Here is a 26,192-nt window from a genome sequence, read left to right as displayed (position 1 = left end):
ATGTGCACCCGAGTGAAGCTGTCCCCCTCAATTGGATGCCACCCAGAGGGTTGAGCAGAGAGCGAGGCACTTGGAACAAAACCACGACGTGGAAGTTACAGCCTGTCTCGTACCCCCACGGTGAGGGAGGCAGCGGGGGCAGGTGGGGAGGAGAGAGGGGAGCGAGGGAGGAGAGAGGGGAGCGAGGGGGGTCTGAAGGAGGTTCGTGAAGGACTCTACCGGGGAGTTGGGGACAGTCGCCCTGTTTGTATGTATCGGATGAAGAACTTATTTCGCACCGTACGTGGACAACCGGTGCTAATCGGTGGGCCCTCTGTGGGTCTGTTGTTCCCGTGACCTCCTTGCGAGCAGGGGGGGGGGGGGGGGGGGGGTGGGGGGAGGGGGCTTTCCCCACTACCACGTGGGCCTCAAAGCGCACCTAGCCTGGCACAAGCGCCGTGGTGACGTCACCGCCACTTTAGTGGTGAACCGCGGTGGCTGTTGTTGTTGTTGTGGTTGTTGCTGCTGCTGCTGTACGAGAAGGGAGGGAGGATTTGTAAGTCTGTGGAGACACAGAGAGAGAGAGAGAGGGGGTTGCGGTGAGCCTGCTGCGTTGGGGTTTTGGGTGCGTGTACTCTTCGGTTCTTGAAAGTAAAAGTCGCGTAGGTAAAAAAAAAATTTAAACAAAATACAAAATACTAAAAAAAAATATGTCACGACGTTTCGATCGCGACACAAGAAACGGTCGTCCTCAGGTGGAAAAAAAAAACAATCCAGCAGTGGAAACTGCTGAACCAGCGAGAGAGCTGTGACAAGGAGGTTTAATATTTATATATATGTGTGTGGCGGTGTGCGAGGTGTTTTTGTTTTGACCCCGGGGTTGCGTGACCCCGTTGCAAGTTGAGCGCCGATTGCTCCAAACGCGAAGAGGGGGGGGGGGTTGATCGACCCCCCCCCCTCGACCTCCTTTCTCCCCCCCCCCACAACCACCGCCAACGAAGACGGAGAGTCGAACATGTCGGGGGAGATATGTGGGGGAGGGGCAGAGGGGAGTGGGGGGGCTGGGAGGGAGGGGGGAGGGAAGGGAGGAGGGAGAAGGGCTGAGAGGAATGGGGGGGCTGAGAGGGAGGGAGCTGGGAGGGAGGGGGGGCTGGGAGGGAGGGGGAGGGGGCTGGGAGGGAGGGGGGCTGGGAGGAATGGGGGGGGGGCTGGGAGGGGGCTGGGAGGGAAGGGGAGGGGGCTGGGAGGGAGGGGGGCTGGGAGGAATGGGGGGGCTGGGAGGGAGGGGGGGCTGGGAGGGAGGGGGGGCTGGGAGTAATGGGGGGGGGCTGGGAGGGAGGGGGCTGGGAGGGAGGGGGCTGTGAGGAATGGGGGGGGGGGGCTGGGAGGGAGGGGGCTGTGAGGAAACCCCGGGGGGGGGGGGATGAACGCCAAAACTCGGAGATCAGCGGAGGAGGTGGAGGGGGTGGAGAGTGGAATTGGTGGGAGGAGGAGTTGGGAAGGAGGTGGCTGGGATGAATGGGGGGAGGGGCTGGGGGAAGGGGAGGGGCTGGGGGGAAGGGAAGGGAAGGGAGGGAGGGGCTGGGAGGGAGGGAGGGGCTGGGAGGGAGGGAGGGAAGAGCCCTAAAACTCAATCGCAAGCACCAAGCCATTGACAGCCGTCCACCCCCCTTCCACACTCCCCAGGTCTCCATCTCTCCGCGCTAGACAGCGAGAGCGCATAGCGGAGCAGCAGGAGGTGTGAAGAGATTTTAGGTGGCGAGATTTTAGAACTCCCTCCCGCCTGCTCGGTCTAGGCCCCTCTTGTAGAACTTACTGGGACAGCTGTGACACACAAAGAAAAGCTTTGTAGCTCATCGGATTCCTCGAGTGCAAATTAAACGTTCAGATTCTGAACTTCATTCCCAAAGCGTCGCGCGGTGCAGGAGGCGTGCGGCTGGCCGATCCGATCATCGTCTCGCGCAGCGCGGCCTCGGGGTTTGGTGGAGGAAGAGGAGATGGAGGAGGGGGGAGAAGGCTTCGGGGGTGTGAGGGGGGGGTAAATGGTGGTGAGGGGGGTAGACGGAGGGGGGCTGAGGGGTATACGGGGGAAAGGGGGGGCGATATTATGAGAGAATCTTAAGTGCCGCTTAATTCAGAGGAGACGAGTGAGTGAGTGTCTATCAGCTCCCACCCCCCCATTCCTCCCTCCCTCATTATCCCCCCCCCTCACTCCCCCGCAGCACACCCCCCTCCCCCCCATTCCTCCCACCCCCCTATTCCCCCCCCCATTCCTCCCAGCCCCCCCCCCCCATTCCACCCTCCCATTCCCCCCCCCCCCCCATTTGCTAACACGCACACCCTGGAGTTGCGAGACGTGGCCAGCTTTGTTTTCACGCGGCAAATCAAAGAGACACAAATTAAGTTACAACTTACATTGTTTCAACTTACACTGTTTCATCAAACCCTAACAACGTATTTGTTAACATTGTAAGAAAAATAAAAAAATAAAAATTCACTAACTAAATAAATAAATGTTTCACGATTTTGAACCAAAGGGGTGCCGGGTTGCGCTCAAGGTTAAGAACCACTGAAAAAGGTTATCACGACTGCCTATAACCACCGCCAACCTGCGTAACTTGAGACAATCTTCATCGTCTGCGGGCACGGGGAATAAAACTGTAAACATAAACTCAATAAATAAAGCCAGATGACACGTCTCCTCTTCTCAGCCCCAAAAAAAGAAAATTTCTCCGCATAAAATATATATAAATAATGTGTCTCACGTATCCCATCAGCCCCCACGGCACGGCATTCTGGGAGCGCGTGGGTTCTCAGCAGCATTCGTTTCAATACGAGACGAGCGATATTCTTGGACCGGCGTTTCGACATCGCAGCGTCTCATCGGGCAGCAGCGCGACGCTCGTCGGTGAATGAAAAATAAAAAAAAACTGGCGATCTCTTACAGGAAAATAACTGGTGCAGGCACTCAGATCGGGTCGTCATCAACAGCAGGGTGAGGCTGGCTTGAGAATCAATGCTGGTGAACTGTTGATGTCTCACTGGCGAGAACTGGTTTGGACATTCAGTGTGGAGGGGAGTAGAGTGAGATGAGAGGGGAGAGGTAGGAGAGTTGCGTGGAGGAGAGTGGAGTGAGATGAGAGGGGAGTGGAGTGAGATGAGAGGGGAGAGGTAGGAGGGTGAGTGGAGGGGAGTAGAGTGAGATGAGAGGGGAGTGGAGTGAGATGAGAGGGGAGAGGTAGGAGGGTGAGTGGAGGGGAGTAGAGTGAGATGAGAGGGGAGAGGTAGGAGAGTTGCGTGGAGGGGAGTGGAGTGAGATGAGAGGGGAGTGGAGTGAGATGAGAGGGGAGAGGTAGGAGAGTTGCGTGGAGGAGAGTGGAGTGAGATGAGAGGGGAGTGGAGTGAGATGAGAGGGGAGAGGTAGGAGAGTTGCGTGGAGGAGAGTGGAGTGAGATGAGAGGGGAGAGGCAGGAGAGTGAGATGAGAGGGGAGTGGAGTGAGATGAGAGGGGAGAGGCAGGAGAGTGAGTGGAGGGGAGTGGAGTGAGATGAGAGGGGAGTGAGATGAGAGGGGAGTGGAGTGAGATGAGAGGAGAGTGGAGTGAGTGGAGGGGAGAGGTAGGAGAGTGTGTGGAGGGGAGTGGAGTGAGATGAGAGGGGAGTGGAGTGTGATAAGAGGGGAGTGGAGTGAGATGAGGGGAGTGGAGTGAGATGAGAGGGGAGTGGAGTGAGATGCGAGGGGCGGGAGTGTTGCAGGTCAACGCTTACAATCAGGCTGGCAGCTCTATCGCTTGACCGGGTTAAGGGTCAGAGTCGGAGTTAGGCTCGCAGCCCTCTTGCTTCAGGGGGGGGGGGGGGGGCGGAGGGGTGGTTCAGAGGCAGGGTCAAGGGTTAGGAGGTTCGCGTGACGTCCAGCGCGGACGTTGCCCTGGACTGGCGACCCCTGGACCGCACAACCATTGACTTGGCCCCCGTCCACTGCACAGCCACTCCATCATCAAAGACAAAGTTGCCTCCGCGTAGCCTTCAACAGGATGTTGGGGCGAGTACGGTACGCGGTGGGGTGCTGTGGCTAACACCGCGCCCGGCCGCCTTTGTCTCCCCAGCGCGATGATGTTCCACTGCGCACCGCAGCAGGTTACGCGGTTTTTTTTAGGCCGAGCCGACCTAGGGGGGAGGCCCAGGACAGGTCGAGAGATAATTTCCGTCGCGAGCGCAACGCCCGCGAACCGCTGCCAAGACCGCCCCCCCCAGCCCACACCCCCCCCCCCCTAGCCCACACACACCCCTAGCCCACACACCCCCCCTAACCCACACACACCCCCCCTAGCCCACACACACCCCTAGCCCAGACACACCCCCACTAGCCCACACACACCCCCCCTAGCCCACACACACCCCTAGCCCAGACACACCCCCCTAGCCCACACACACCCCTAGCCCACACACACCCCTAGCCCAGACACACCCCCACTAGCCCACACACACCCCCCTAGCCCACACACCCACCCCCCTAGCCCACACACACCCCCCCTAGCCCACACACACCCCTAGCCCAGACACACCCCCCCTAGCCCACACACACCCCTAGCCCACACACACCCCTAGCCCAGACACACCCCCACTAGCCCACACACACCCCCCTAGCCCACACACCCACCCCCCTAGCCCACACACACCCCCCTAGCCCAGACACACCCCCACTAGCCCACACACACCCCCGCTAACCCACACACACCCCGCTAGCCCACGCACACCCCCGCCAGCCCACGCACACCCCTCTCCGTAGCAGTGTGGATTCCGTGCTGCTGCTGCTGCAGCGTGCGTGAGTGTTCACTCCGCGGCGTCTCGCAGTGCGAGGCGACCGAGCACGAATTTCCCACTGCCGCCTCTCTCCCTGCCGCCTCTCTCCTCCATCCACCCCTCCGCCTCTCTCCCCCTCCCTCCCTCCCTCTACCGGCATGCCTCCAACCCACACAGAACCCCACGCACTCGCCCACACACCACCACCACCACCATCACCCCCCCCGCTCGCTATTCTCTCGCCGTGTTGAGCCAATTTCCTAAGCCGCCTCATGAAAGAGGCGCTGATGGCCGCGCGTGAATGAGCGAACCGCGTGAATGAACGAACGACTCCCACCCCGCAACCCCAGGCAAAAATGAATGAACCGCGTTAATGAATGAACACCGGGAGTGAAAGCGCTCTCCGATAGCCATCAACGTTGAATGATCGCGCAGTAAATCTGTCCCTCCTGGATATGCGATAGCTTGCCAAGGCGGCGCAGAGGCAAAGCGACTAACGCGAACAAATCACCTTCAACATCACACGGACACAGATTCCCAGCCACACGACCACCACCACCACCGCTGTGTAGCGTGTGTAACAGGACGTGGTGTGAGCGCGTAGCAGCGCCTGTATGAAGGCCGGGAACTGTGGCACACGAGGGGGTGGGGGTGGCCAACAGCCACGCCCGGCCGCCTTTGTCTCTCCAGTGGGGGAGACACATTACACACACGACGCTCTCACCGCCCCCTCTGTTCGCTCGAACAGAGATGTTCATCGGGGACCCAGGCGAACAGAGGGGTTCATCGGGGACCCAGGCGAACAGAGATGTTCATCGGGGATCCAGGCGAACAGAGATGTTCATCGGGGACCCAGGCGAACAGAGATGTTCATCGGGGACCCAGGCGAACAGAGGTGTTAATCGGGGACCCAGACGAACAGAGATGTTCATCGGAGACCCAGGCGAACAGAGGGGTTCATCGAGGACCCAGGCGAACAGAGGGGTTCATCGGGGACCCAGGCGAATAGAGGGGTTAATCGGGGACCCAGGCGAACAGAGATGTTCATCGGGGACCCAGGCGAACAGAGATGTTCATCGGGGACCCAGGCGAACAGAGATGTTCATCGGGGACCCAGGCGAACAGAGATGTTCATCGGGGACCCAGGCGGGATTAGTGGGGAATCCGGAGGAGCTGGGATCGTTTGGAGTTCGGATCGAGGGGGATGGGGGTCCGTGAAGGAGGCATGGTATCACTATAGAGGAGAGACATGGTATCACTATAGAGGAGAGACACGGTATCACTATAGAGGAGAGACACGGTATCACTATAGAGGAGAGACACGGTATCACTATAGAGGAGAGACACGGTATCGCTATAGAGGAGAGACACGGTATCACTATAGAGGAGAGACACGGTATCACTATAGAGGAGAGACACGGTATCACTATAGAGGAGAGACACGGTATCACTATAGAGGAGAGACACGGTATCACTATAAAGGAGTGGCACGGTATCACTATAGAGGAGAGACACGGTATCACTATAGAGGAGAGACACGGTATCACTATAGAGGAGAGACACGGTATCACTATAGAGGAGAGACACGGTATCACTATAAAGGAGTGGCACGGTATCACTATAAAGGAGAGACACGGTATCACTATAGAGGAGAGACACGGTATCACTATAGAGGAGAGACACGGTATCACTATAGAGGTGAGACACGGTATCGCTATAGAGGAGAGACACGGCATCACTATAGAGGAGAGACACGGTTTCGCTATAGAGGAGAGACACGGTATCGCTATAGAGGAGAGACACGGTATCGCTATAGAGGAGAGACACGGTATCACTATAGAGGAGAGACACGGTATCGCTATAGAGGAGAGACACGGTATCGCTATAGAGGAGAGACACGGTATCACTATAGAGGAGAGACACGGTTTCACTATAGAGGAGAGACACGGTATCACTATAGAGGAGAGACACGGTATCGCTATAGAGGAGAGACACGGTATCACTATAGAGGAGCGACACGGTATCACTATATAGGAGAGACACGGTATCACTATAGAGGAGAGACACGGCATCACTATAGAGGAGAGACACGGTATCTCTATAGAGGAGAGACACGGTATCATTATAGAGGAGAGACACGGTATCACTATAAAGGAGAGACACGGCATCACTATAGATGAGAGACACGGTATCACTATAGAGGAGAGACACGGTATCACTATAGAGGAGAGACACGGTATCGCTATAGATGAGAGACACGGTATCACTATAGAGGAGAGACACGGTATCACTATAGAGGAGAGACACGGTATCACTATAGAGGAGAGACACGGTATCGCTATAGAGGAGAGACACGGTATCACTATAGAGGAGAGACACGGTATCACTATAGAGGAGAGACACGGTATCACTATAGAGGAGAGACACGGTTTCACTATAGAGGAGAGACACGGTATCACTATAGAGGAGAGACACGGTATCGCTATAGAGGAGAGACACGGTATCACTATAGAGGAGAGACACGGTATCACTATAGAGGAGAGACACGGTATCACTATAGAGGAGAGACACGGTATCACTATAGAGGAGAGACACGGTATCACTATAAAGGAGTGGCACGGTATCACTATAAAGGAGAGACACGGTATCACTATAGAGGAGAGACACGGTATCACTATAGAGGAGAGACACGGTATCACTATAGAGGTGAGACACGGTATCGCTATAGAGGAGAGACACGGCATCACTATAGAGGAGAGACACGGTTTCGCTATAGAGGAGAGACACGGTATCGCTATAGAGGAGAGACACGGTATCGCTATAGAGGAGAGACACGGTATCACTATAGAGGAGAGACACGGTATCGCTATAGAGGAGAGACACGGTATCGCTATAGAGGAGAGACACGGTATCACTATAGAGGAGAGACACGGTTTCACTATAGAGGAGAGACACGGTATCACTATAGAGGAGAGACACGGTATCGCTATAGAGGAGAGACACGGTATCACTATAGAGGAGCGACACGGTATCACTATATAGGAGAGACACGGTATCACTATAGAGGAGAGACACGGCATCACTATAGAGGAGAGACACGGTATCACTATAGAGGAGAGACACGGTATCACTATAGAGGAGAAACACGGTATCTCTATAGAGGAGAGACACGGTATCATTATAGAGGAGAGACACGGTATCACTATAGAGGAGAGACACGGTATCACTATAGAGGAGAGACAGGTTATCACTATAGAGGAGAGACACGGTATCACTATAGAGGAGAGACACGGTATCACTATAGAGGAGAGACACGGTATCACTATAGAGGAGAGACACGGTATCACTATAGAGGAGAGACATGGTATCACTATAGAGGAGAGACACGGTATCACTATAGAGGAGAGACACGGTATCACTATAGAGGAGAGACACGGTATCACTATAGAGGAGAGACAGGTTATCACTATAGAGGAGAGACACGGTATCACTATAGAGGAGAGACACGGTATCACTATAGAGGAGAGACGGTATCACTATAGAGGAGAGACACGGTATCACTATAGAGGAGACACGGTATCACTATAGAGGAGAGACACGGTATCACTATAGAGGATAGACACGGTATCACTATAGAGGAGAGACACGGTATCACTATAGAGAGACACGGTATCACTATAGAGGAGAGACACGGTATCACTATAGAGGAGAGACACGGTATCACTATAGAGGAGAGACACGGTATCACTATAGAGGAGAGACACGGTTTCACTATAGAGGAGAGACACGGTATCGCTATAGAGGAGAGACACGGTATCGCTATAGAGGAGAGACACGGTATCGCTATAGAGGAGAGACACGGTATCGCTATAGAGGAGAGACACGGTATCGCTATAGAGGAGCGACACGGTATCACTATATAGGAGAGACACGGTATCACTATAGAGGAGAGACACGGTATCACTATATAGGAGAGACACGGTATCACTATAGAGGAGAGACACGGTATCACTATAGAGGAGAGACACGGTATCACTATAGAGGAGTGGCACGGCCTCGCTACACAGGGTAGTCCGGTTCCTAGGGAAACTTCGTGGGTTGATGGGACGAGTTTGGTTCGAGTGGTGATCCGATTGGGAGGGATATTTCCCGGGGGATACAAAGGCGGTCTTGGGGCTCACTACCCCTCCCCAGCAGCTGTGTATGAGGGAGCTCGCAGTGGTGCAGAACAAATAAATAAAAACTCAACACGTTCCCTGTCAGTAACAACACCGCGTGTCTGTGTCTGTGTGTCTGTGTGTCTGTCCCTGTGTGTGCGTGTGTCCGTGTGTGTGTGTTTGTCCATGTTTGTGTGTCCATGTGTGTGTGTGTCCATGTGTGTGTGTCCATGTGTGTGTGTGTCCCTGTGTGTGTATCTCTCTGTGTATGTCTGTGTGTGTATCTCTGTGTGTATGTCTGTGTGTGTCCCTGTGTGTGTGTGTCCCTGTGTGTGTGTGTCCCTGCTCGCTAACAGCACTTGCCCCTGCAGTCTGTTAAGGCTATATGGGGGATCTTTGTCTTTGTGTCCCTGCTGCTGAGACTGGAGCGTTCCACTAGGAGATGGGGCCTTACCATCAGCCCCACCAAAACTAAGCACCTGCTTGGGTATTTTGTACCATCGGACACTCCACCACCACAACTCCCAATCGGTGATGGGGCAGCTGTGGAGAGAGTTGAGAGTTTCCCATACCTGTGCAGTGTGCTTATGACCGGCTCCAGTTTAACAGCAGAGGTCTCACTCCGAATCAGTCGAGCGGCAATATCTTTCCATCGTATTCTTGGTTTTCGGTAAAGTCACGTAGAAGGGAAACAATAAAATAATAAAAATATAAAACAATAATTTTTATTTAATTTTTTCCCGTCTACGTGAATTTACCGAAAGAACCAATAATATGAATCCCTGCAGTCACGAAAGCTTTAAATCAAAATCTTTTCATCGGTTGCATAACGCTGTGTGGAAGCTTCAGGTCTTCTCAGCCACGGTCATTCCCTCCCTTCTCTACGCTTGCGAAACGTGGACCACCCTAATGGAACATCATCGCCGGTTAAAAAACATTTAGGCTAGCCTGCCTACGTCCATCCTGGGCTTAACCAGGCTGGATTGTGTGAGGAGCTCACAAATCCTTGAAAGATCTGGGCACGGTCCCATCGGTGAGCTCCTCCGGCAGGCAAGGCTGCGTTGGCTGGGTCATGTAGCCCGCATGCCCAGCCACCGTATGCCGAAACAGCTTTTGTTCGGCCGGATCGAGGGAGCTAAACGGGCGCGGCACGGGCTAGAGAAGAGATGGAGTGATATGGTACAGGAAGACGTGGAGCTGAGTGGACTTGCCGATGACCGGTACCAGCGGTGTCAAGATCGGCCTCTGTGGAGGAGGCTCGTGAAGGACGCTACTGGGCAGTTGGAGGCAGTCGCCCTCCAACAACAACGGAGGGCGGAGGAGCGACGCTCACAACAACGAGCGGAGCGCCGGGTGGATAAAGCACAGGAAGTTGGCACAGTAGGGGGCACAGGTGGTGCATTAGTCAGTCATCTCAGTAATCTCAGTCAGTCGACCCGTGGCACCTGGGTCTGCCCCGTGACCTTCTGCCAGCGGGCGTTCGACACTTCACGTGGCCTCAAGGTGCACATAGCCTGGCACAAGCGTCGTGGTGACGTCACCGCCACTTAATGGTGAATGGCGGTTGTTGTTGTGTATGTCTGTGTGTGTGTCTCTGTGTCTGTGTGTATGTCTAGGTGCTCGCTAACAGCACTTGCCCCTACAGTCTGTTAAGGCTATATGGGGGATCTTTATCTTTGTTTATCTTTGTGTGTATGTGTGTATGTCTGTGTATGTATGTCTGTGTGTGTATGTCTGTGTGTGTATGTCTATGTGTGTCTGTGTGTGTGTCTCTGTGTGTGTTTATGTCTGTGTGTGTCTCTGTGTCTGTGTGTATGTCTGTGTGTGTATGTCTCTGTGTGTGTGTGTCTGTGTGTATGTCTGTGTGTGTATGTGTCTCTGTGTCTGTGTGTATGTCTGTGTGTGTATGTCTGTGTGTGTATGTCTGTGTCTGTGTGTGTGTCTGTGTGTGTGTGTGTCTCTGTGTCTGTGTGTGTCTCTGTGTCTGTGTGTGTATGTCTGTGTATATGTCTGTGTGTATGTCTGTATGTATGTCTGTGTGTGTATGTCTGTGTGTGTGTCTCTGTGTCTGTGTGTATGTCTGTGTGTGTGTCTCTGTGTATGTGTGTATGTCTGTGTGTATGTCTGTGTGTGTATGTCTGTGTGTGTCTGTGTGCGTCTCTGTATCTGTGTGTATGTCTGTATGTATGTATGTTTGTGTGTGTATGTCTGTGTGTGTGTATGTCTGTGTGTGTGTCTCTGTGTCTGTGTGTGTATGTCTGTGTGTGTGTCTCTGTGTGTGTGTGCCTGTGTGTGTGTGTCTCTGTGTGTGTGTGTATGTCTGTGTGTGTCTCTGTGTGTGTGTGCCTGTGTGTGTGTCTCTGTGTGTGTGTGCCTGTGTGTGTGTGTGTCTGTGTACGTGCGGTAGTGGAGCGGTTAGCGCTACGCTGCGCTACGAACCCAGCGACCCGATTTAGATTCCCGCTCACGACCAACACCACCGGTGACATTGTCTGAACCGGTCCTGGGCCTCCCCTAGGTCGACTCAGCCTCAAATTAGTACCTGGTGCGGTGTTTAGTAAACATCGCCACGAGGTGCTGTTCGCTAACAGCACTTGCCCCCAACAGTCTGTTAAGGCTACACGGGGGGAACGAGTATACAATAGGCGACGTTTCGGGCAATGGCCCTGCTCCACAGCATGAAGACCATTGGCCCGAATCTTCGCCTATTATAGATTTTTTTTTTTAAAAAAATTCTCACCATAAAAGCTCTCCTCACGATTCAGAAAAATACACATAATAGGCGACGTTTCGGGCAATGGCTCTCCATGTGCTATGGAGAAGGGCCATCGCTCGAAACGTCTATGCTCCCTGCCTTCTCCTCACATTTAACTAAATCATCATCATCATTGTTATTATTAACACATCATCGTTTTATTGTATAATTATTATATTTTTTGCCTCACACCACGGGTCCGCTCGCTCTCTCCTCACGGTAGAGACGCAGCGCGGGAAAATTGTCCACTCGTGCCACGGCACCTGCAGTGCGTGACTCTCCCTACTCCTCCTCACTACCACCACGTCTCTCACCTCATCACCACGTCTCTCACCTCATCACCACGTCTCTCACCTCCTCCTCACCACGTCTCTCACCTCCTCCTCACCACCACCACGTCTCTCACCTCCTCACCATCACCACCACGTCTCTCACCTCATCACCACGTCTCTCACCTACTCCTCACCACCACCACGTCTCTCACCTACTCCTCACCACTACCACGTCTCTCACCTCCTCCTCATCACCACGTCTCTCACCTCTTCCTCACCACGTATCTCACCTCCTCCTCACCACCACCACCACCACGTCTCTCACCTCTTCACCATCACCACCACGTCTCTCACCTCCTCACCATCACCACCACGTCTCTCACCTCCTCCTCCTCACCACCACCACGTCTCTCACCTCCTCCTCCTCACCATCACCACCACGTCTCTCACCTCCTCACCATCACCATCACGTCTCTCACCTCCTCCTCACCACCACCACCACGTCTCTCACCTCCTCCTCACCACCACCACCACCACGTCTCTCACCTCCTCACCACCACGTCTCTCTCCTCTTCCTCACCACGTCGCTCACCTCCTCCTCACCACGTCTCTCACCTCCTCCTCACCACCACCACCACGACTCTCACCTCCTCACCACCACGTCTCTCTCCTCTTCCTCACCACGTCGCTCACCTCCTCCTCACCACGTCTCCCACCTCCTCCTCACCACGTCGTAATCCTCCTCCTCACCACGTCTCTCACCTCCTCCTCACCACGTCTCTCACCTCCTCACCACGTCGCTCACCTCCTCCTCACCACGTCTCTCACCTCCTCACCACCACGTCTCTCACTCCCTCCTCCTCACCACGTCTCTCACCTCCTCACCAAGTCTTTCATCTCCCCGTTCACCTCATCTCGTATCTCCTCATCTATATCACCTCATCTACTCTCCCCACATCATCTTCCCTCGAATAATATTCACCTCACATTGAATCTCACACCGTTTCTTATTTGATTCGCATTACCTCTTTTCTCCTCACCTTGTCTCTCACCTCTCCTCACATCGTCTCTGCTCCCCAACCTCGTCTCCTCCTCACCTCATCTCCTCACCTCGTCTCTCTGCCTCACCTCGTCTCTCTGCCTCACCTCGTCTCTCTGCCTCACCTCGTCTCCTCCTCACCTCGTCTCCTCCTCACCTCGTCTCCTCCTCACCTCGTCTCTCTCCCTCACCTCGTCTTTACCTCACCTCGTCTCTCTGCCTCACCTCGTCTCCTCCTCACCTCGTCTTTGCCTCACCTCATCTCTCGTCTTCACCTCGTCTTTACCTCACCTCGTCTCTCTGCCTCACCTCGTCTCTCTGCCTCACCTCGTCTCTTTGCCTCACCTCGTCTCCTCCTCACCGCGTCTCTCTGCCTCACCTCGTCTTTACCTCACCTCGTCTCTCTGCCTCACCTCGTCTCTCTGCCTCACCTCGTCTCCTCCTCACCTCGTCTTTGCCTCACCACGAATCTCCCGCGCATTTTACCTTCACATCGTACTTACATCACGCACTATTACAATCAGAAATATATATTTACACTAGAAAGAATCCGATGAGCTATCAAGCTCCTTTTGTTTTTGTTTTTAACAAAGATGTCCAAAATCTCTGCTCCCTCCGTCTTTAACAACCCGCATCGGACCCGCGTGGTGAAGTATGGTCAAACAAAAACCCTCACCACCAACACCCACACGTCTTGTGGAGAGCCTCATCCAGCAGTGGATCGGCAAGCAATGGCTCTGATATTCTTGGTTCTTTCGGTAAAGTCACGTAGAAGGGAAACAATAAAATAATTTTAAAATATATTATTTTATTGTTTCCCTTCTACGCGGTGACTTTTAGCGAAAGAAACACAAATATGAATCCCTGCAGTCACGAAAGCTTTAAATCAAAAATGGCTCTAATGTTATTTTTAACAATTCGCATCGATTAATCTCCGTGTGAATCTCTGTGCGTCTCTATGGGTCGCTATGCGTTCGGAGTATTTGTCTGCTGCGAAATATTTCCACGTTGGTGATGATGATGATGTTGTTGTTGTTCATAAACCACTTCGTTGAGCGATTATTTAGTGATGGTCAAAGTCGCTTCTGACAAAAAAAATGGGGCCTTTACTTGGTAAATAAAAATCGTTACATTTTCACATGGTCTATGGGTCTATATTCATCTCTATGGGTCTCTGCGTTCAGAGTGTTTGACTGCTGATAATACATTTCTACGTGGTGGTGATGATGATGATGATGAAGTCCACTTCGTCATTTGTGATAACCAGATCGTTTCTAAAAAAAAGAAGCTATATAGTTGCCCAGCGGGGCCTTTACCGGGTAAAATAAAATTTAAAAAAATTAGTTACTTCGTTACCTCAGATGTCACCTCTCACCTTGCGTCGTCTGACTTGACATCGCCTCACCTCGTCTAATCTCACTCTACCTCTCGTCTCACCTCGGAACCTGCCTCCTCGTCACAATCTCGCACCTCTCCATCACCTCCCTCTCATCATCATCTCTAGAATCTCCTCATCTCTCATCACCTCCTCTCTCTTCACCGCCTCTAATCTCAAACCCTCATCTGCCCTCCAACGCTCATCTCGCGTCACTTTCCCTCGTCTCACCCCGCACTCTCTCCCCGCACTCTCTCCTCGTCTCTCCCCGCACTCTCTCCCTGCACTCTCTCCCCGCACTCTCTCCCTGCACTCTCTCCCCGCACTCTCTCCCCGCACTCTCTCCCCGCACTCTCTCCCCGCACTCTCTCCCCGCACTCTCTCCCCGCACTCTCTCCCCGCACTCTCTCCCCGCACTCTCTCCCCGCACTCTCTCCCCGCACTCTCTCCCCGCACTCTCTCCCCGCACTCTCTCCCCGCACTCTCTCCCCGCACTCTCTCCCCGCACTCTCTCCCCGCACTCTCCACACTCTTCGTCTCTCCTCGTCTCTCCCCGCACTCGCTCCCCGCACTCTCTCCTCGTCTCACCCCGCACTCTCCACACTCCTCGTCTCACCCCGCACTCTCTCCTCGTCTCTCCCCGCACTCTCTCCCCGCACTCTCTCCCCGCACTCTGCACACTCCTCGTCTCTCCCCGCACTCTCCCCACACTCTCTCCTTGTCTCTCCCCGCACTCTCTCCCCGCACTCTCTCCCCACACTCTCCACACTCCCCGCACTCCCCGCACTCTCTCCCCGCACTCTCTCCCTTCCTCTCACCTGCGCAGTCCGCTCCGCAGCCGCCGTCGCCACCACCACCGCCGCCGCAGCCCCCCTCAGCCCCCCTCAGCCCCCCTCAGCCCCCCTCAGCCCCTCTCAGCCCCCCTCAGCCCCTCTCAGCCCCTCTCAGCCCCCAGCGTAAACATCCAAAGGGGCCGCTGGCCGTACAGAATCCACCGTGGCGCAGTGAGGGGAGGGGGGGGGTGGTGTTCGATGCCGGGTCCCGCGGATGAGGAGGAGCAGGAGGAGGCAGCCGGGGGGTGGGGGGGTAGGTGGCAACAGCCAGCTGATGATCACGGGGAGGAGGAGGACGACGACGACGACGAGGAGGATGAGGAGGTGGAACAGCAATCGGCAAAGGAACAGCAGCCGGCCGGAGCAACGCGCTTCAAGAGAGGCGCCACGATCCGAGTGTGGGATCCCGGTGAAAATAGAGTGGAGAGTAGAGAGAGCGCGCGCGTCTCTTCTCCACCCACCACCACCACCACCACTCCACCTCCAAGCAGGTGTGAGGCTCCAGGTGAACGTCTTAACACGCTCCTCGCGGCGAGAGCTCCCCTCGATCTCACCCTCAAAGGGGGGGGGGGGGGGGGGGGAGTGAGTTCAGTACCGCAGTCGCCTCCACCTCCTTCCTCCACCTCCCTCCACCTTCCTCCTCCTACTAACACCGCACGCGCCGCTCGGATTATCGGTCAGCTCCAGGACGCACGGGGAGTCGCGTCCCTTCTCCTTCTTCGCCCTCCAAGGCTCGGCGCAGAGCTTCGCGGCTCCCGCGGCCCGGAATACAAATGAGACGCGGTAGCCGTTGTCCTGTCTCCGTCTCTCCCTCCCTCCCTCCCTCTTCCTCCCTCCCTCCCTCTTCCTCCTCCTCCTCCCTCTCTTCTTCCTCCTCCTCCTCCTGCAACTCCCCTCCTCCTCACGCTCTCTCTCGCACACTCACACTCTCTCCTACCCCCCCCCCACACACACACCCCTACCCCCCACACACACTCACACTCTCTCCTACCCCCCTCCCCCCCACACACACACTCCTACCCCCCCCCCACACACACACTCTCTCCTACCCCCCCACACACACACACACTCCTACCCCCCCACACACACACACACTCCTACCCCCCCACACACACACACTCTCCTACCCCCCCACACACACTCACACTCTCTCCTACCCCCCCCACACACACACACTCACTCTCTCCTACCCCCCCCCCACACACACACCCCTACCCCCCCACACACACACTCTCACTCTCCTACCCCCCCCCCACACACACTCTCCTACCCCCCCTCCCACACTCTCTCTCTCACTCTCTTTCTCCTACCCCCCCCCCCCCCACTTACACTTCGCTCCCACCTCTCATCTCTCTCCCTCTCCTACCCCACACACTCCCCACTCCTCTCTCCCTCTCCTACCCCACACACTCCCCACTCCTCTCTCTCCTACCCCACAGACTCCCCACTCCTCTCTCTCACCTACCCCACACACTCCCCACTCCTCACACTCTCTCTCCTACCCACACTCATCACGCTCTCGCTCTCTCCTACCTGCCCCCCACACACTCCACCCACCTCTCACTCGCTCCCTCTCCGCTCCAGCACTCCACTCCCTCCCCTCGCGCGCTCTCCCACTCCCTCCTCTTTCTCTCTCCGCAACCACCACCCCCCTCCCTCTCTTCTCGTCCTCCTCCTGCACCTCCCCACTCCTTACACTCTCTCTCTCGCAAACTCCTCACTCTCTCTCCTTCCCACACACTCCCCACTCCTCACACTCTCTCTCCTACCCCACACACTCCCCACTCTTCTCTCTCTCCTACCCACACACTCCTCACTCTCTTTCTCTCCTACCCCACACACTCCCCACTCCTCTCTCTCTCTCTCTCCTACCCACACACTCCCCACTCCTCTCTCTCTCTCCTACCCACACACTCCCCACTCCTCTCTCTCTCCTACCCCACACACTCCCCACTCCTCACTCTCTCACTCACCTACCCCACACACTCCCCACTCCCCACTCCTCTCTCTCTCCTACCCCACACACTCCCCACTCCTCTCTCTCTCTCTCTCTCCTACCCCACACACTCCCCCCTCCTCACACTCTCTCTCTCTCCTACCCCACACACTCCCCCCTCCTCACTCTCTCTCTTCTACCCCACACACTCCCCACTCCTCACTCTCTCTCCTACCCACACACTCCTCACTCTCTCTCCTACCCCACACACTCCCTCCTCCCCACTCTCTTTCTCTCCTACCCACACACTCCCCATTCCTCACTCTCTCTCTCCTACCCCACACACTCCCCACTCCTCACTCTCTCTCCTACCCCACACACTCCCCCCTCCTCACTCTCTCTCCTACCCCACACACTCCCCACTCCTCACACTCTCTCCTACCCCACACACTCCCCACTCCTCACTCTCTCTCCTACCCCACACACTCCCCCCTCCTCACTCTCTCTCCTACCCCACACACTCCCCACTCCTCACACTCTCTCCTACCCACACACTCCTCACTCTCTCACCTACCCCACACACTCCCCACTCCTCACTCTCTCTCTCTCCTACCCACACTCATCACGCTCCCTCTCTCGCTCTCTCCTACCTGCCCCCCACACACTCCACCCACCTCTCACTCCCTCCCTCTCCCCTCCAGCACTCCACTCCCTCCCCTCGCGCGCTCTCCCACTCCCTCCTCTTTCTCTCTCCGCAACCACCACCCCCCTCCCTCTCTTCTCGTCCTCCTCCTGCACCTCCCCACTCCTTACACTCTCTCTCTCGCACACTCCCCACTCTCTCTCCTACTCCACACACTCCCCACTCCTCACACTCTTTCTCTCCTACCCACACACTCCCCCCTCCTCTCTCTCTCTCTCCTACCCCACACACTACCCACTCCTCTCTCACTCTCTCACCTACCCCACACACTCCCCACTCCTCACTCTCTCTTTCTCTCTCCTACCCACACTCATCACGCTCTCCCTCTCTCTCTCTCTCCTACCCCACACACTCCACCCACCTCTCACTCCCTCCCTCTCCCCTCCAGCACTCCACTCCCTCCCCTCGCGCGCTCTCCCACTCCCTCCTCTTTCTCTCTCCGCAACCACCACCACACCCCCTTACACCAGCACACCAACACTCTCTCTCTCTCTCTCGCACTCTCTCCCTCTCTCCCACCGCTCGCTCTATCGCAGCCTCCTGAGTTCCACGGCGCACGGCCGCCATCTGTTGCCCGAGGCAGAGTTGGCAACATTCTGACTGGTCCTGGGATAGACTTCGACGCGATGTCATTTCGCTGGGTGTCACGGTGGTGTTGATGTTAACTACCTCGCCTGGTCTACACGTGGTCGTTTCAATACGGGCAACAACAAAGGAAAGTCTATTTGTGTTTCTCCCTTGTGATGGGATTTTGTAGGATGAACGTTGAGATTTATAAGGGGCAAGTGGTCTGCAATAAGGTACTGATAAGGGGTTGAACAGGTACGATTATAGACAAAGACCCATAGAGATACATAGAAATAGATAGATACCCATAGAGACCCATAGAGAAACATAGAAATAGATAGAGACCCATATATATACATAGATACCCATAGAGATACATATATAGTAGCATACCCGTCATGAGGTTTATCCCCTATTATTGTAGATGGAATTGAGTTTTCAGGTCCATACAGCATACAGCCGTTTCAATACGGGCAAAATAAAATTGTGTCTATGTGTTTGTGTTTCTAGCTTGTGATGGGACGTTGTAGAATGATAGTTGAGATTTATAAGTGGCACGGGGTGACAATTAGGGTCTGAATTGGTCTGTAATCAGGTAGGGCACTGATAAGGGGTTGACAGGTTTGGTATTAGTTTATTTAAACATGTTTATTTTGTAATGGTTATGATTAGATATTATCGAATTACTACTAAACTTCGACACGTCGTCCATTATTCAGGGTGGCTAGGAGATGTTAACTACCTCGCCTGGTATTCAGGAGGTCATGGGTTCGATCCCGACCCTGACGCCTGTTGTATATTTGGAGTTTGCGTTTCTCTCTCTCTCTTCGTGGTGAGATGTTAACTACCTCGCCTGGTATTCAGGAGGTCGTGGGTTCGATCCCGACCCTGACGTCTGCTGTATATTTGGAGTTTGCGTGTCTCTCTCTCTCTCTCCGTGGTGAGATGTTAACTACCTCGCCTGGCGTACAGGAGGTCGTGGGTTCGATCCCAACCTTGACGCCTGCTGCCGTATATTTGGAGTCTGCGTCTCTTTCTGTGGTCGCGTGGATTTTTCTCCGGATCCTCCGGTTTTTTTCCCCTCCACATTTAGAATCAGCATCACCACGCGTTTAGAGCTATTTGTCTGCTGTACATTTCCACGTGCAGATGATGATGATGATGACAAGCCCCTTCGTCGAGTTGTCATTTGTGGCCGCGTCCCTAATGACAAAGAGCTACGTAGCTCAAGAGCGCCTTACCTGGTGAAATACAAAATATAGTTTTAGTTTCACAGCTATGGGGGGGGGGGGGGGGGGGTTTCACAACGAATGCTGGCGTGCTGCCGATGATGATATGGTTTTCTTTCGTATGGCTGATGTAGATTGCAGAGCAACACAATTACAATTTCACATTCAGGTGATTAAGCCACAGATAACCGCGTCAGCATGAGCAGTGGCGGCCGTGAATATATTCTTCTATGTATTTGTGGATCTGTGGGCATAGCATCGTTCTATTGGCAGTGATGAGTCTATGGGCAATGTTGAGTCTCTGGTGCAGTGTTGAGTCTATGGGCATAGCATCGTTCTATTGGCAGTGATGAGTCTATGGGCAATGTTGAGTCTGTGGTGCAGTGTTGAGTCTATGGGTAGTGTTGAGTCTATGGGCAATGTTGAGTCTGTGGTGCAGTGTTGAGTCTATGGTGCAGTGTTGAGTCTATGGTGCAGTGTTGAGTCTATGGTGCAGTGTTGAGTCTATGGTGCAGTGTTGGGTCTGTGGTGCAGTGTTGAGTCTGTGGTGCAGTGTTGAGTCTATGGTGCAGTGTTGAGTCTCTGGTGCAGTGTTGGGTCTGTGGTGCAGTGTTGAGTCTATGGTGCAGTGTTGAGTCTATGGTGCAGTGTTGAGTCTATGGTGCAGTGTTGAGTCTATGGTGCAGTGTTGAGTCTATGGTGCAGTGTTGAGTCTATGGTGCAGTGTTGAGTCTATGGTGCAGTGTTGAGTCTATGGTGCAGTGTTGGATCTATGGTGCAGTGTTGAGTCTGTGGTGCAGTGTTGAGTCTATGGTGCAGTGTTGAGTCTATGGGTAGTGTAGTCTATGGGCAGTGTTGAGTCTATGGACAGTGTTAGTCTATGGTGCAGTGTTGAGTCTGTGGGCAGTGTTGGATCTATGGTGCAGTGTTGAGTCTATGGTGCAGTGTTGAGTCTATGGGTAGTGTTAGTCTATGGGCAGTGTTGAGTCTATGGGCAGTGTTGAGTCTATGGGCAGTGTTAGTCTATGAGCAGTGTTGAGTCTATGGGTAGTGTTAGTCTATGGTGCAGTGTTGAGTCTATGGGCAGTGTTGAATCTATGCGCAGTGTTGAGTCTATGGGGCAGTGTTGAGTCTTTGGGCAGTGTTGAGTCTATGGGGCAGTGTTGAGTCTATGGGTAGTGTTGAGTCTATGCGCAGTGTTGAGTCTATGGTGCAGTGTTGGATCTATGGTGCAGTGTTGAGTCTGTGGTGCAGTGTTGAGTCTATGGTGCAGTGTTGAGTCTATGGGTAGTGTAGTCTATGGGCAGTGTTGAGTCTATGGACAGTGTTAGTCTATGGTGCAGTGTTGAGTCTGTGGGCAGTGTTGGATCTATGGTGCAGTGTTGAGTCTATGGTGCAGTGTTGAGTCTATGGGCAGTGTTGAGTCTATGGGCAGTGTTGAGTCTGTGGTGCAGTGTTGGGTCTGTGGTGCAGTGTTGAGTCTATGGTGCAGTGTTGAGTCTATGGTGCAGTGTTGAGTCTATGGTGCAGTGTTGAGTCTATGGTGCAGTGTTGAGTCTATGGTGCAGTGTTGAGTCTATGGTGCAGTGTTGAGTCTATGGTGCAGTGTTGAGTCTATGGTGCAGTGTTGGATCTATGGTGCAGTGTTGAGTCTGTGGTGCAGTGTTGAGTCTATGGTGCAGTGTTGAGTCTATGGGTAGTGTAGTCTATGGGCAGTGTTGAGTCTATGGACAGTGTTAGTCTATGGTGCAGTGTTGAGTCTGTGGGCAGTGTTGGATCTATGGTGCAGTGTTGAGTCTATGGTGCAGTGTTGAGTCTATGGGTAGTGTTAGTCTATGGGCAGTGTTGAGTCTATGGGCAGTGTTGAGTCTATGGGCAGTGTTAGTCTATGAGCAGTGTTGAGTCTATGGGTAGTGTTAGTCTATGGTGCAGTGTTGAGTCTATGGGCAGTGTTGAATCTATGCGCAGTGTTGAGTCTATGGGGCAGTGTTGAGTCTTTGGGCAGTGTTGAGTCTATGGGGCAGTGTTGAGTCTATGGGTAGTGTTGAGTCTATGCGCAGTGTTGAGTCTATGGTGCAGTGTTGGATCTATGGTGCAGTGTTGAGTCTGTGGTGCAGTGTTGAGTCTATGGTGCAGTGTTGAGTCTATGGGTAGTGTAGTCTATGGGCAGTGTTGAGTCTATGGACAGTGTTAGTCTATGGTGCAGTGTTGAGTCTGTGGGCAGTGTTGGATCTATGGTGCAGTGTTGAGTCTATGGTGCAGTGTTGAGTCTATGGGCAGTGTTGAGTCTATGGGCAGTGTTGAGTCTATGGGCAGTGTTGAATCTATGGGCAGTGTTAGTCTATGGTGCAGTGTTGAGTCTATGGGGCAGTGTTGAGTCTATGGTGCAGTGTTGAGTCTATGGTACAGTGTTGAGTCTATGGTGCAGTGTTGAGTCTATGGTACAGTGTTGAGTCTATGGTGCAGTGTTGAGTCTATGGTGCAGTGTTGAATCTATGGGCAGCGTTGAGTCTGTGGGCATTGTTGAGTCTATGGGCAGTGTTGAGTCTATGGGCAGTGTTGAATCTATGCGCAGTGTTGAGTCTATGGGGCAGTGTTGAGTCTTTGGGCAGTGTTGAGTCTATGGGGCAGTGTTGAGTCTATGGGTAGTGTTGAGTCTATGCGCAGTGTTGAGTCTATGGGCAGTGTTGAATCTATGGTGCAGTGTTGGATCTATGGTGCAGTGTTGAGTCTGTGGTGCAGTGTTGAGTCTATGGTGCAGTGTTGAGTCTATGGTGCAGTGTTGAGTCTATGGGCAGTGTTAGTCTATGGTGCAGTGTTGAGTCTATGGGCAGTGTTAAGTCTATGGGGCAGTGTGGAGTCTGTGGGCAGTGTTGAGTCTATGGGCAGTGTTGAATCTATGCGCAGTGTTGAGTCTATGGGGCAGTGTTGAGTCTTTGGGTAGTGTTGAGTCTGTGGGCAGTGTTGAGTCTATGGGCAGTGTTGAGTCTATGGGCAGTGTTGAATCTATGGTACAGTGTTGGATCTATGGTGCAGTGTTGAGTCTATGGGCAGTGTTGAGTCTATGGGACAGTGTTGAGTCTATGGGTAGTGTTGAGTCTATGCGCAGTGTTGAGTCTATGGGCAGTGTTGAATCTATGGTGCAGTGTTGGATCTATGGTGCAGTGTTGAGTCTATGGTGCAGTGTTGAGTCTATGGGTAGTGTAGTCTATGGGCAGTGTTGAGTCTATGGACAGTGTTAGTCTATGGTGCAGTGTTGAGTCTGTGGGCAGTGTTGGATCTATGGTGCAGTGTTGAGTCTATGGTGCAGTGTTGAGTCTATGGGTAGTGTTAGTCTATGGGCAGTGTTGAGTCTATGGGCAGTGTTAGTCTATGGTGCAGTGTTGAGTCTATGGGCAGTGTTGAGTCTATGGGCAGTGTTAGTCTATGGTGCAGTGTTGAGTCTATGGGCAGTGTTGAGTCTGTGGGCAGTGTTGGCTCTATGGTGCAGTGTTGAGTCTATGAGCAGTGTTGAGTCTGTGGTGCAGTGTTGAGTCTATGGGTAGTGTTAGTCTATGGGCAGTGTTGAGTCTATGGGCAGTGTTAGTCTATGGTGCAGTGTTGAGTCTATGGGCAGTGTTGAGTCTGTGGGCAGTGTTGAGTCTATGGGCAGTGTTGAATCTATGGTGCAGTGTTGAGACTATGGGCAGTGTTGAGTCTATGGGCATTGTTGAGTCTGTGGTGCAGTGTTGGGTCTGTGGTGCAGTGTTGAGTCTATGGTGCAGTGTTGAGTCTATGGTGCAGTGTTGAGTCTATGGGCAGTGTTGAGTCTATGGGCAGTGTTGAATCTATGGTGCAGTGTTGAGTCTATGGGCAGTGTTGAGTCTATGGGCAGTGTTGAGTCTATGGGCAGTGTTGAATCTATGGTACAGTGTTGGATCTATGGTGCAGTGTTGAGTCTATGGGCAATGTTGAGTCTATGGGACAGTGTTGAGTCTATGGGTAGTGTTGAGTCTATGCGCAGTGTTGAGTCTATGGGCAGTGTTGAATCTATGGTGCAGTGTTGGATCTATGGTGCAGTGTTGAGTCTATGGTGCAGTGTTGAGTCTATGGGTAGTGTAGTCTATGGGCAGTGTTGAGTCTATGGACAGTGTTAGTCTATGGTGCAGTGTTGAGTCTGTGGGCAGTGTTGGATCTATGGTGCAGTGTTGAGTCTATGGTGCAGTGTTGAGTCTATGGGTAGTGTTAGTCTATGGGCAGTGTTGAGTCTATGGGCAGTGTTAGTCTATGGTGCAGTGTTGAGTCTATGGGCAGTGTTAGTCTATGGTGCAGTGTTGAGTCTATGGGCAGTGTTGAGTCTGTGGGCAGTGTTGGCTCTATGGTGCAGTGTTGAGTCTATGAGCAGTGTTGAGTCTGTGGTGCAGTGTTGAGTCTATGGGTAGTGTTAGTCTATGGGCAGTGTTGAGTCTATGGGCAGTGTTAGTCTATGGTGCAGTGTTGAGTCTATGGGCAGTGTTGAGTCTGTGGGCAGTGTTGAGTCTATGGGCAGTGTTGAATCTATGGTGCAGTGTTGGGTCTATGGGCATTGTTGAGTCTGTGGGCATTGTTGAGTCTGTGGGCAGTGTTGAGTCGATGGGCAGTGTTGAATCTATGGTGCAGTGTTGGGTCTATGGGCAGTGTTGAGTCTATGGGCAGTGTTGAGTCTATGGGCAGTGTTGAGTCTATGGGCAGTGTTAGTCTATGGTGCAGTGTTGAGTCTATGGGCAGTGTTGAGTCTATGGGCAGTGTTAGTCTATGGTGCAGTGTTGAGTCTATGGGCAGTGTTGAGTCTGTGGGCAGTGTTGGCTCTATGGTGCAGTGTTGAGTCTATGAGCAGTGTTGAGTCTGTGGTGCAGTGTTGAGTCTATGGGTAGTGTTAGTCTATGGGCAGTGTTAGTCTATGGTGCAGTGTTGAGTCTATGGGCAGTGTTGAGTCTGTGGGCAGTGTTGAGTCTATGGGCAGTGTTGAATCTATGGTGCAGTGTTGAGTCTATGGGCAGTGTTGAGTCTATGGGCATTGTTGAGTCTGTGGGCAGTGTTGAGTCGATGGGCAGTGTTGAATCTATGGTGCAGTGTTGGGTCTATGGGCAGTGTTGAGTCTATGGGCAGTGTTGAGTCTATGGGCAGTGTTGAGTCTATGGGCAGTGTTGAGTCTATGGGTAGTTTTGAGTCTGTGGGCAGTGTTGAGTCTATGGTGCAGTGTTGAGTCTATGGGCAGTGTTGAGTCTATGGGCAGTGTTAAATCTATGGTGCAGTGTTGGGTCTATGGTGCAGTGTTGAATCTGTGGGCAGTGTTGGGTCTATGGTGCAGTGTTGAGTCTATGGGCAGTGTTGAATCTATGGTGCAGTGTTGGGTCTATGGTGCAGTGTTGAGTCTGTGGGCAGTGTTGAGTCTAAGTGCAGTCTTCTTCTTGTGGAACAGCTGCTGATGTAGATACAGAGCAGCACGACTACAATTTCACATTCAGGTGGCCAAGCCACAGCTAACCGCGTCAGCGGGAGCAGTAGCGGAGTGTAGCAGTCGTGATGCTCCTTCTTCGTATTTGTGGATCATGGGCATTGCTACGGCGCTGTTCGGGTTTCACCTCCAGTGGCACACTGCTGCAGAGTTTTTAAGAGCTGATGATGATGCTGATGCGTTGGAAGTGATTGCACAACCACACTGGGTTTTTTTTTTCATTTTACCAGGTAAGGCCCCACTGAGCTGTATATCTTTTTTTATATATATAGAAGCAACCTGGCTATCACAAATGATAGCTCGACAAAGTGGATTACCACGTGGAAAATTATAGCATGCGTCTATATATGGAGGGGAAAACCTGGAGGGAAAGGGAGGAAAATTACACACGACCACAGGGAGAACACGCAAACTCCAAATGCACAGCAGGCATGGTCAGGCTCGGGATCGAACACACGACCTCCTGTATACCAGGTGAGGTAGTTGACATCTCCTGGCCACCGTGATGATGAGAGACAGAGACACGCAAACTCCAAATATACAGCAGCAGGTGTCAGGGTCGGGATCGAACCCACGACCTCCTGTACACCAGGCGAGGTGGTTAACATCTCCTATCCACCGTTTCAGGGTCAAAGGACCCCTCTTAATAGCACGTTAAATCCATCAGAATCAGAATATTTGTTCACACTGGAGGAATCCGATGAGCTACAAAAATACAATTTTCCACAGAAGTCTAGCAGACAGACATCTGTGAAATCGAGAAGGCGTTTTCTTGCCGAATCGTCGCCCTGTTACCTAGTGTTGTTCTTTTTCAAGCCACGCGGTTGTCGTTGAAGAATGCGTTGAGTTGCGATTTGTGCAAAGAATGGTAGAGACGATAAGAGTACACCACCGCCTCCCCCAGAACCCACTGCAGAATAACAAAAGGCGGCTTAACTTAGCCCCCCTCCCCACCCACGTTTCTTCCTGGCTCCTCCTCCCCCCCCCCCCTTAACCTGTATATAAGCTCGTGTGTCCCAGAGCTGTTCACTTGAAACAGCGAACTTTGCTGTGTCTGTTCCACCTGAAG

General features: G+C 53.2%; 1 protein-coding gene across 3 annotated transcripts in view; it reads right to left on the bottom strand.

Annotated features, from left to right (window-relative positions):
• Positions 1–16,022, bottom strand: part of LOC116937942 (uncharacterized) — a 276,405-nt gene extending 260,383 nt beyond the window's left edge. For all 3 annotated transcript variants that reach the window (XM_076053470.1, XM_076053469.1, XM_076053471.1), the window contains exon 1: positions 15,198–16,022. The gene's annotated coding sequence lies outside the window, so the exon portion shown is untranslated. The remainder of the gene's footprint in view (positions 1–15,197) is intronic.
• Between the last annotated feature and the right edge of the window lie 10,170 nt (positions 16,023–26,192).

This window comes from Petromyzon marinus, chromosome 61 (genome assembly GCF_048934315.1).
Source record: "Petromyzon marinus isolate PM22_M1 ecotype Great Lakes invasive population chromosome 61, UKy_Petmar_22M1.pri1.0, whole genome shotgun sequence".
Taxonomy (NCBI): domain Eukaryota; kingdom Metazoa; phylum Chordata; class Hyperoartia; order Petromyzontiformes; family Petromyzontidae; genus Petromyzon; species Petromyzon marinus.
The sequence above is the reverse complement of the archived record's forward strand: the minus strand, read 5'-3'. Positions and strand labels throughout refer to the sequence as shown.